Source organism: Rhagoletis zephyria, unplaced genomic scaffold (genome assembly GCF_001687245.7).
Source record: "Rhagoletis zephyria isolate East Lansing unplaced genomic scaffold, Rhagoletis_zephyria_1.1 Rzeph_scaffold_00501, whole genome shotgun sequence".
Classification (NCBI taxonomy): domain Eukaryota; kingdom Metazoa; phylum Arthropoda; class Insecta; order Diptera; family Tephritidae; genus Rhagoletis; species Rhagoletis zephyria.
Genome location: NW_016157585.1, coordinates 222,088 through 233,245, shown reverse-complemented (window position 1 = coordinate 233,245; position 11,158 = coordinate 222,088). Strand labels below are relative to the sequence as shown.

At 35.6% G+C, this 11,158-nt stretch overlaps 1 protein-coding gene across 2 annotated transcripts in view; it reads right to left on the bottom strand.

The window, feature by feature from the left end:
• The window catches only part of LOC108359987 (zinc finger protein 830-like), a 17,610-nt gene that overhangs the window by 1,736 nt on the left and 4,716 nt on the right, over positions 1-11,158 (bottom strand). The gene's annotated exons all lie outside the window — the stretch shown is intronic.

Below are 11,158 nucleotides of genomic sequence, written 5' to 3'. Positions count from 1 at the left end.
AAATTTGCAAGATGTAGTCGAAAAAATTAGAGTTTCTGCTGAAAAAGCAACCAAAACACACTGCACATGTTCGCAAAGACTGGAACAAAAGCAGAAATTTGCTAATTTGAAATGACCTCCACAATCCGAGGACATGAATCTCATCGAGAATTTGCGAAATCAACTAAAAGCGCATCTTACTAAGTATCCAAATCCGTCCTATGGAGTACGTGAGCTGTGAAAGCAAACCAAGGATATATGGGAGGCTATACCTCCAGAATTTTTACAGACATGCACATTAGGTATGCCAAATTGCAACCAGAAACTAAATAAAGCAAAACCATAACGAACATTGTGTTAATAATTCTTTTTTTTTGTGAAAATTGTCAAAAAGTTATTAAAAATACATGAGTGCAAAACTGTAACATATGCCTTAATTTACATTTTTGTCTGCTGGTTTCTTTAATGTTGTTGAATTGACTTCAAATCCTTATGACAGAGGAAGCAAAGATGTACCAATAAAAATACAGAACAACAGTATGAATGTCGTCAGGACTTGGAAAGATAGCGACAGCTGAAAGAAAAGGTGTTACTCCATGCTACAGTTTTGCTCGTCACTGTACATATTTACATTATTCTATCTACGCTAAATAAAAAATAATAATAATAAAACTGGTTGTTGGCCGGCCTTATAGTACATAAGTATTATACATAAATACAAATAGTGGTATTCACCAAATTAAGCAAGTGGCCTGGCATTCTGGCAAAAGAGCAGATGAGCTCAAGCAATGACTGCGCTGACAACTGTCGTTGCTTGAGCTGATCTGATTTAGTTGGAAGATAACAATTATAAAAATTATAATTTTTTTTAAATTTGATTATTTAATATACATATGTGTATAAATAAAATATAATATCCAATAAATGAGAAATCGCATGTCTAGATGCACATGCAAGTGTGTTAAGGTCATTTTCGTGCTAGTCAAAACAACCGCCAATCTGGCCAATCTGGTTCCGAAGTCAACACGTGATGTCTGATGGTTCATGAAACTTTTTGAGCTCGAAATTGTGGAGCAACCTTCAAAGAGATTCGAGTTTATATACAACAGGAGAAAGTCAGAAATCAATAGAAGACGAGTTTCTTGCATACAGCCCATTTGAGCTTTTCAATAAAAAAAAAAAAACATACTACGTAAATTCTTGGTATTTTTTTAAAAACACTGAATAAGGTTGTAGTGATAACGTTGGAAATTCGTTTAAATATTAGAAAAAAAGTTTAGGGTTAGAGTCGGCCCCACATTTAGTAGCGTCCCCGGATGATAATACAAGTGTATATTGTTAAATGAAAACCAAAACTAACTAATAAAAGAATACCTACATATAAAGTAATAGGTGTCTATAGTTAATTTTTTTTTTTTGAAACCAGATAAAGTTGGCTATTGTAGAAGACGACTACCAAATTCCTCACGGGCTATACTTGTATATACATACATATCGAGCCCTAACCGCCAAAATAACGTAAGTGACAGTTATTTCTCAAAATTTTCTTTTTGATACAGAAATCCATCTACATACTATACGAATATTTCTGCATCTAAAAGGAAATTTTGAAAAAATCTCGCTTAAGTTATCTTTGCGGTTATGGCTCGATATTTAAAAAATTACTCATATACAGTCTTATTTATAATATACTTAAATGCGAAAATGTCGGCTGAAAATCGAAAAAGTTACAGTTTTTGAAATCCGCACATGCTACGATTTCAAACTTTGCATATTCTGACTGGTAACGTCCCCCAAATTAATCTAATTGGAAATTCCATCGTTCCAGACCGACTCGGTTGGATTTCGTTCAAGGACACCGTGGCTCTTTTGCCAGACTGCCAGGCCACTTGCTCACTTTTGTGAATACCATATGTACATATGTATGATTTGGCGCTCAAAACTGAGTGAATGCTGATTTGTTTTACATAAATATTTATACGATTTTTCGACTTACATTTTTTTTGTTATGTTATATAAAACTATTCTTCATGCTACAAAAGTATTGGCACACAGAGAATTTTTCGCAATGCATGCAAAGTTTTTTATTTTAATTTATTTTCGCTAATTTTTTATGAAAATGTAGTACAACAAAAAACATAAAAATAAAATCTCTAAACTTTGTGCAAAACTCGGAAAAATTAAATAAATTTGCGTACTAAATTCCCAATTTCAAATCAAATTTTCTAGAAAAATTCTGCGTATGCAATTTTATAGCCCATTCCATTTTTGTATAACAAAGTGCAAGTTTGAGTTTATGTAAGTCTTTTTAAACTTCTTTGTTTTGATAGCCATATTGTTATATTTAATTTATCTTACCAATGTACCTAAACTGCAATTTTCAAACAGATGGAAACTCTCGTATTTTTTGTTTTCTTCTATATTTTAAGTTAGAGCTCAAGCAATACATTGGTGAAAACTGCATTCGATTATATGAATTAGTTTTCGAGTGATGCGCGTACAAACATACAGATAGACAGACGAGAATCTAAAAAAAAAAATGTTTATTTGGCTTCTCTTGCTCTAATACCGTTAGTAACAAAATTTAAAAAAATCAACGCCAGTTTTGAAACTTTGCACTTATATGTAAAAACACCGCAAAAGTGGTATCAAAAAAAAAATTCTCAAAAATCAACGTGATGGTTTAGCCGGTTGAATCTTGCACTTCATTATACTAAAATTGCATCGGCTACATTTTGATGTAAATATTTTGAATTTTTGTGAACTTTATATAAAGTATGGAACTTTGATTTATATGCGCAGTGGCCATAAAATTAAAAATATTTCCCTTCAGAAATCTTCAAAAATTTTATTATTAAAATACACCTATGAACGTAAAAAAAATTTTAATTAGTCAAAACTACTCAAAATGCCGTGTTTCTATTATATTGCCGATAGGTGTGGATATACATACATACATATTTCATTTCATTATATTTCTTTATTAAGTCTATGTTTACAAACCTTACAGACTAGAGGTACAACATCAACTTAAAGATAAAGCTTACAAACTAAACTACATCATTAGAGATAATTGATTAATGTACATATAACTAGAGCGGCAAAAAGCAAAAAAAAATAGCGATCCCACTGTGACTGGTTCTACGATACAAGATCGACCTATGAAAACCTGGCCAACGACCTTCACTTCAGCAAACATCAAATGTTGTTACAACAACGAACCTACAAAGTCACGTTTTAATTTGTTGTTGTGTATATGTAACGATATATGTAAACCCGGTTCTTGACGAAAAATAATGTGACTATTTAAGTGAAGCGGAGTATAGAGACTAGTATATCATCTTATGCAGAGAGATACGTCCAAAATATTTTAAATGTTTTAATATGAAACTGTTGATAAGGACTGCCCGGCTGCCCGACTGTAAATCACATGGTTCAATTTTTTAAATATTTTTGAATATGTGAAATGAAGGTAATACATACATACATAAATATGTATATCAAATGGAAACTGCGTCGCTTTTGTTAAGGGAGTGATACTGGAGTGCCAAATTTTTGTTTATTTGTTAAGAAATCTCCTAAAATAGGTTTAGATCATATGATTTGCTGACCAAAAATTAATAAAGTTACGAAACTATTATTAAACTATGCTACGATATGGCATCTTAGACAAAGCTAACAACGGAAAAATTCCAGAAAACCTGGCCTTTGAATGTGTGCAGCTATGTAAATAGGAAACTTAAAATTCTTTTGGATGAACGCATTAGAAACAAAGACCTAAGAAATATCTCGTTAAATGGCAAACCTGCCTTCAAAAGCTAAAAGCTGCTTGCCGACTTAACAAAATAACAAAGACAAAATTCAAATGCTGCATACATACATACGTTCCACCAAAAGTTTGTAGGTGCTGACATGAGAATGACAACTAGCACAATTGAACAGCTATTCCAGCAATTCAACATCACTTGACAACGCCTTCTCACACCCGAAACCCTCAACGCGTGCGCGAGTGCAATTCACTTTTTTATTTGTTGTCGGCATGTTTTGCCAAGGTCAAAACTATAAATAAATATAATTTACGTGAACTCGTCCAACTCGACTCGCTACTACTAACAGCTGTGTGAGGAAAACAACAACGATAATAAAAATTATAAACAATAGTCAAGACATTTGTAAAAAATTTGTTAAGGTCACACCCGGGCAATCAATAGGGATGAGTACTGTGAATTTAATGGAGTAAAACACATCCGACGTAAACAATAATTAACGATGCTAAATTGGTAGAACTCCACAACTTTTCGAAAATTTTATTCAATGTCAGCAAGGATATTAATAAATTCATGTGTACATATGTATTTACACATCGGGTCTAAATGTAAATTCAAATTTGATGCATCTAAAATAATTTTTAGCCTTGTATTAAGTTAACTTTTTATTAAGAAGAAAGTTTTAGGAACTATCATATTGTCATCATTAACAAGCACCGTATTCAACTCGATATATGTATGTATATATAACGGCAAGTGAATTCATTTAATTTTTAACCGACTTTCAAAATAGGAGGAGGTTATCAGTTCGTCGGAATATTTTTTTTTTATATGTATGTTACCGCATAACTTTGGACCACATCAACCGATTTCGATAATTCTTATTGCATTAGAAAGGTAGTGTCTCAGAGGTGGTCCCATACTAATCCGGTTTAGATCCGATCATTGGATCATGATATATATATATATATATATATATATATACGAGAATTGAAGTCGGTTTTGTTTTTTGCTTAAAAATTACTTGTTATACGCATGGGTTACATATCTACAAATTCGCACAGCAGAGCAATAATCTTGAAAGATTTACGCTTGCTTGTCCATGTGTAGTACGTATGTATGTATGTTTGTCTGTCATACAGCAATCTGCTTATGAAAACACATAACCACGCAGGTAAATGAACCTTCGACAGCGCAATATTACACTGCCCCAAATTAAGAGGGGGCGGGACAGTTGGGGTCGATTAACGGAGAATTGTAAGCCCAGCTAAGCTGATGAACTGAAAGCTTATAGACCCCGTGTTAGGGGCGGCAACATTTTCGGTCAGCGTTTGGTATACAAATATAAATGCAATATATACATACAGATACAGATAATAAATCAAGTGTGCGACATGGGCAATACGTATGCATATTCTATGTTAATGAATCGATAACATTTGGTCATCTGGTGGCAAGGGCTTTTTGTCGTCAAGAATTCAAAAAGAAAATTACACAACCAAGGATCAGATAACTTTCACAATATTTTCGCATGATTTCATACCGTGTAACTGTCTCTTTTTCAGCTGTTGGCCGGCAATAGTCATCGTAATGCCATCGTAAATTCGTCATCGATGACTACACAGCACATAAAACGGCTAACTGGTAAGTTGAGCAGCAAAAAATAAACTCGAGAATTGTATGGAGAAATATTGCCAAATTCAATGCAAAATAACATTTTTTTTATTTTTTATTCTGAATCGAACTAAAACATATTTGCGCGTAATTTGGTAATTTTAAATAAAAACGCTGCAGCCCGAAGTCCGAAAAATGCGAAGGTTGCGGTTAAAACCACTTCAATCAAAGCCGCAGAATTTACGAGTATTTTTTAATGCTTAAAACGTGGTCAATATGCATTTTTTAGGAAGCTTGAAAACTTTTTGCAAAATGTAAATTATAGAGAAAAAACGAATGAATATGAAAAAATCTTTTATAGCGTATTAGTACTGTCAAATCTGGAAAATTTGGTGTTTTCAAGCATGGTGAGGCTAGTCGCAAGGAAAGTAAATTTAGATTTGGGGGACTCAGATGTTGTGGAATCGCAATCCTCTTTTAGTCGATAATTTTTAAACGATATTTTTTGGTATAGTGTACCAAAACCCTAGTATCGTATCGAATATTCAGCGCTTTATGGACGACACCCCTAAGCGAAGTGAAATTTTTGGGGCATTCAGTGTCAGCAAGTGGTATTAAGCCACTGCCAATCCGCATGGAAACATTAATCGCACGAGCAAAGCCTTAACTGGCGCACGAGCTAAGAAGTTTTTAATTAGGCGCTGTTGTTGTTGTAGCAGCATACAAATTCCCCAAAGACTTTTTGGGGAGTGTTGCTGGAGTGACAGTCCTTGGCCAGATATAAATCTGGGTCGTTCCGGTTACGTAGACCCGACTGTCGTGGGAACGTGTTGTAGCAGCATACAAATTCCCCAAAGACTTTTTGGGGAGTGTTAATTTTTGTCGGCGTTTTCTGCCACGTGGGGCCGAAATTGAGACACCCCTACAAAAGATATTGGGGCCTTGTAAAAAGCGAGACAAATCTTCGTTAAATTGAATTTGCATCGCCAAGATCTGTTTTTAAATCCGCCATAGACGATTTGTATCGTTAATTTAATTGCTATTTAATGGGAGTTTTTATCTACGTATGTTTACATTAGTTTTTAAAAAATTCTATATGTACCTTTAGCCTATAAAATATACCATGTCATAGACTGAATAAATCGAAATTGAAATTGAAGTTGGGCGCCTGAAGCTTCTGCGACTTTTAAAAATAAAAAATAAACTGCTAGCGAATGCGGCTTTGCTAGCTTTTCCAATTAAAGATGCAGAGCTGGCACTCATGACTGACGCGTCGGATAAGGCGATAGGAGCGGTGCTCCAGCAACGAGTGCAAGATGGTTGGCAGCCGCTGGAATTTTACTCAAGAAAATTCAGCAAAAAGAAAGCAGCGATATATTTAGTACTTATAATCGCCAATTATTGACGATCTACTCGGCTGAGAAATATTTCCGCTATTTTTTGGAAGGAACACAGTTTCCGATTGTACTGACCATAACCATTTGAGCAAAAGTGTGAAAGGTTTCCCCTCGGCAAACAAAACAACTGGATTTTATCAGCCAATTTACGGTTAAAATAGAGCAGATATGTTATCATGCATGGAAAATATTGATACCTCCTCAATTAACTGTAAGGTTATGTTTGATGCCTTTCATTGGCTTAATCACCAAGGAGTTAAAACTTCCATCAAGCTCATCGCAAGCTAGTTCATGTGGAAGAGCATGAAATCCGATAAATGAGCATAAATGAAAAATTTTGCCAGCAATGTTAGCGGTGTAAAAATACGCGCCATACACGTATCCAACTTCAGACATTTTCAATATCGGTTAAACGGCTCCAGCATATAAACATAGATTTAATAGGTGCATTTCCACCATCAAATGGCTACACCTATTGTGGGTGGAAGCTATTCCCCTACCCAATATTACAGCGGAAACGGTTGCTAAAACTTTGTTTAGCAGTTGAAATGCAGATTCGGGGTTCCTAAATACATAACCACCGACCAAGGACGACAATTTGAAAGCGATTTGTTTAATGAGATGGCTCGGCTTCTCGGTATTAGACAGAGAGATGGCATGCTGGCTCTTGATGTTACCCCTCATCTACCACCTAAATGTGCCAAGCCGGCTCCTAAGCGCAAAAGGTTCCTGGAAGCCACTTTGCCCATCTCTGACATAGAGCAATGTTGCCAATTGCGGCTCTTTGCATAGCAAAGTGCGGCTCTTTTTAACCGACTTCCAAAAAAAAGAAGGAGGTTATCAGTTCGTTTTGCATCGGAAAGGTAGTGTCTCAGAGGTGGTCCCATACTAATCTGATTAAGATCCGATCAGTGGATCATGAGATATATATATATATATTTTTTTTTATATATGAGAGTGGAAATCGGGTTTTTTTGCTAAAAATTACTTGTTGACTTAATATTCTTTACCGATATGATAGAACATTTGCAAAACTTGAATTTGTCTCTACATGGAGAGAATAAAAATGCTTTTGATTTGTCGCAAAATATTTTAAGAAATGAAGCTAAACTGTGTCTTTTTATGCATGATTTAAAAAAAGAGATATTTCATCATCCAAGGCTAGATAAAATTATTGCACATGTAAAATTAATAAAATGATAAATTGGCCCCCTATGTCGCAAAACTACATAATTAAAAAAAAAAAAATTTAAACAAAGATTTGCCGATTTGAAATTATTTAAATGTACGTTTGCATACTTCATAAACCCTTTTTTTATGAAACATAATTGGGGATGAATTTACAATATCCGAAATACTCATTTTTAGAAAAGGGAAGAACACTTAGTTGAAGTTTTTGGAATTAAAAGAAGATAAGGCACTGGAAATGCGACATGAAGCTTTGCCATTGCTTGAATTCCAGAAACAAGTACCAGATTTAAAATATCCGCGTTTGAAAACAGCAGCGTGCCGTATATTTTAAATTTTTAGTGCAACGTATAACTGTGAGTCTTTGTACTCTACAATGAAATTCGTAAAATCAATATACCGTTCACAATTGACTAACCATCATTTAACAGAATTGTTACGAACGGCTTTAAAAGCAAAAACAGATGGCAGCGTTGATCCGGATGAACGCGGGAATTAACTGCAGTTGATCTGGATTTGGTCCGAGTTAATCCGAATCAACGCTGCCGTAAAACCAGATTTCGAAAATTTGGCCAAAGGGATCTTTTGAATTTTCTTTAATATCTATCTTACGTACATTAGAATAATACAGGGCTGCCAGACGTTTAAGAGCCTAAAATCCGTACACGGCCAAAAAGTGGTGGGTGAGAAATCCATACAAAATCCGTACGCTAAAATTTGTAAATTTGTTTGGCGAACAAAAAAAAAAATTGTTTGTACCTAAGTGACCACAGGAATCGTACTTTTAATAACAGCAAATAAAGCAACACATATTTCCTTTATTCCTATTTATTGATTGCTTCACAGACAGCCTTATTATTTTTCTGACTAGAACTTTTTAATAAAAAAGAACACCTAAAAAAATCCGTACACAAATCCGTAAATCTTGACGAAAAGCTAAAATTGCGTACGTTGAATCCGACAACCATTTTCACCGCTGAAAATAAGTACATCTGGCAGGGCTGCCACTCATATCACGTGTTGCGTTTTTGTATTCACGTTGCTGATTTCATTTATCTAATTTCATCTCTTCATAAAATTATCAAGATTCGTCTATGCATCCGCCGGTGAGTCCTTGGAAATATTCTTTGTGCGAAATCTTTTTTACTAAATAATTTCACCATTTTGAAGTGTTTTTGCCTCAAGACATAGAGCTGTACGGCATTAACTGTCACTTTTAATTGGTTAGTACATTGGCTTCTTTTATTAAGATTTTTGTATGCATGTGGCGGTGAGTCCTTGAAGTATTATTTGTGAAAAATCTTTTTTACTAATTTCCCCTTTTTAACATATTTTTTTGAATAAAAATATCAGTTTGTGCGGCATTAACATAGTGTTTTAAAACCGTAGTTAGACCTTTCATCTATAACGATATAGACACTTCTCAATCTGGGTGGTCTTCCGTATCTAAGTTCCTGGTTGATTCTCTTTGTGTGAACTATTCCGTGGATTTAGTACAGGGGTGCTCATCCAGTAGATCAATTGGCTCAGTTGGCTCACAACAACATCATTGTGGCTTACTTTGGGCCCTGTCACACGGTCAGTATTTATTGACGTGATCCAAGTATCGCGATATTTATTGACGGTGTAGCATGCAATATTGATGGATCGTGATCCATATCGCAAAATTTCTAAAAATTTTGAAATCTGGATCGCGGATCGCAATACGGTCAATAAATATTGAACGTTTGGCATTTTCAAAACGCGATCCATATATTTTGTCAGTATATCTTGTACTCTCATAATGCGAACATCGAAAAAGTATTCGCATTGCTTTCGCTTTTAAAAGAAGATCACGCACTCTTGGCAAACCTTGCAGATATCTCAGGAGGAAATAAGAGCTTGTAGCACCAAAGGAGATTAATACATATATCATATGTTATATCAGCGTTATTATTCTTCGCCGATGAGTTAGGAAGGTTCTGTCCGTCAGTCCTTTCAACCTAAGCTAATAATAGCCGTCATCGATTCACCACTTCTCTGCTCGCTATATTGGAGTTCCAGTCGCTTAACGAAAAATTTTGCAAGTGAATGCTACAACAAAGTTAGCTAGCAAGAATGGACGATGACGAGTTTGGTTGAACCTCAGTGAGTTCATTTTGAGTTCAACGCAAAAGTTCTTATCAGGCGTCGCGGCCAGGCATTTGCTAGTAACAGTATAAATAACAAACTCTTGGTTCGTTTTAAAACTGCATTGAAGCATAGTACATTGTACATTAAACAGACATTTAAAATTGAATTTTACACTTGTAATGTAGCAACATGGTCGAGCCAGGCGAGGCGGCATGCAGGCATGCTTGCATCCCAAGCTAGCTCGTCGTCGGGGTGGGTCATTTCCGCCTGCCTGCCTCGTCGTATTCGATCTTCCTTTGGTGTAGACTCTTCCTAATAATGCTCCTATCTTCTTCGCTTTTTTCCTGTTCTTTATCATGCTTTTCACTGGTAATTGTGTTTCTACTAAGGACCCTGACTACTTGTTTTCCGGGTTCTCCTCCATCTGGCGTGAGTCCCCGGATATCTCGGCCAGTTTTAAGTTTCCCTGCACTGGTTTAAACACACAATAAGACGTATCACCTCCACAAGAAAAACAAATCATATTATGAAAGGACGAATTACACTTACTATCTTTTTGGGCTTCGGTGGGATTTTTGGAAAAATGGTCAACGGGCATACCACAGGTAAAACATAACATGAGGTGGAAAGGGGACGGACAAAATGAACCTACGGAGGACGAAGACACATTAGGACGACTAGACGGGGACACATTAGGTTGAACACTCACATACTGCTGTGGCTTTTTACGTTGCATTCTACCTATTTCTTCTACTCTCCTATCTTCTGTCTTCTCTAAACATGGAGGCTCCGTAAAATCTATCTCATTAACCTGTTTTGGTCTATTCCTGTTATCGTGCATCACCTTTTCAGCCCTCTTACACTCTCTTTTGAGATCCGCTAGCGTCTCCATTTTTGAGGCGAAAGTTAGATTCGCGAGGTACGGCTTAATCCCCTAATAATGCCTACCAACTCCTTCTCTGGTATTTTTTTTTCTAAGGCGGAATGTCAGACTGTGAACATCTCCGTAGAAATCCTCGAAAGACTCCTGAACCTGTTGCTTCCTTTCCATGATTTCCCTAATTATCTCATAGTCTGATTCAGCTGTCTTGAAGTGGTTTA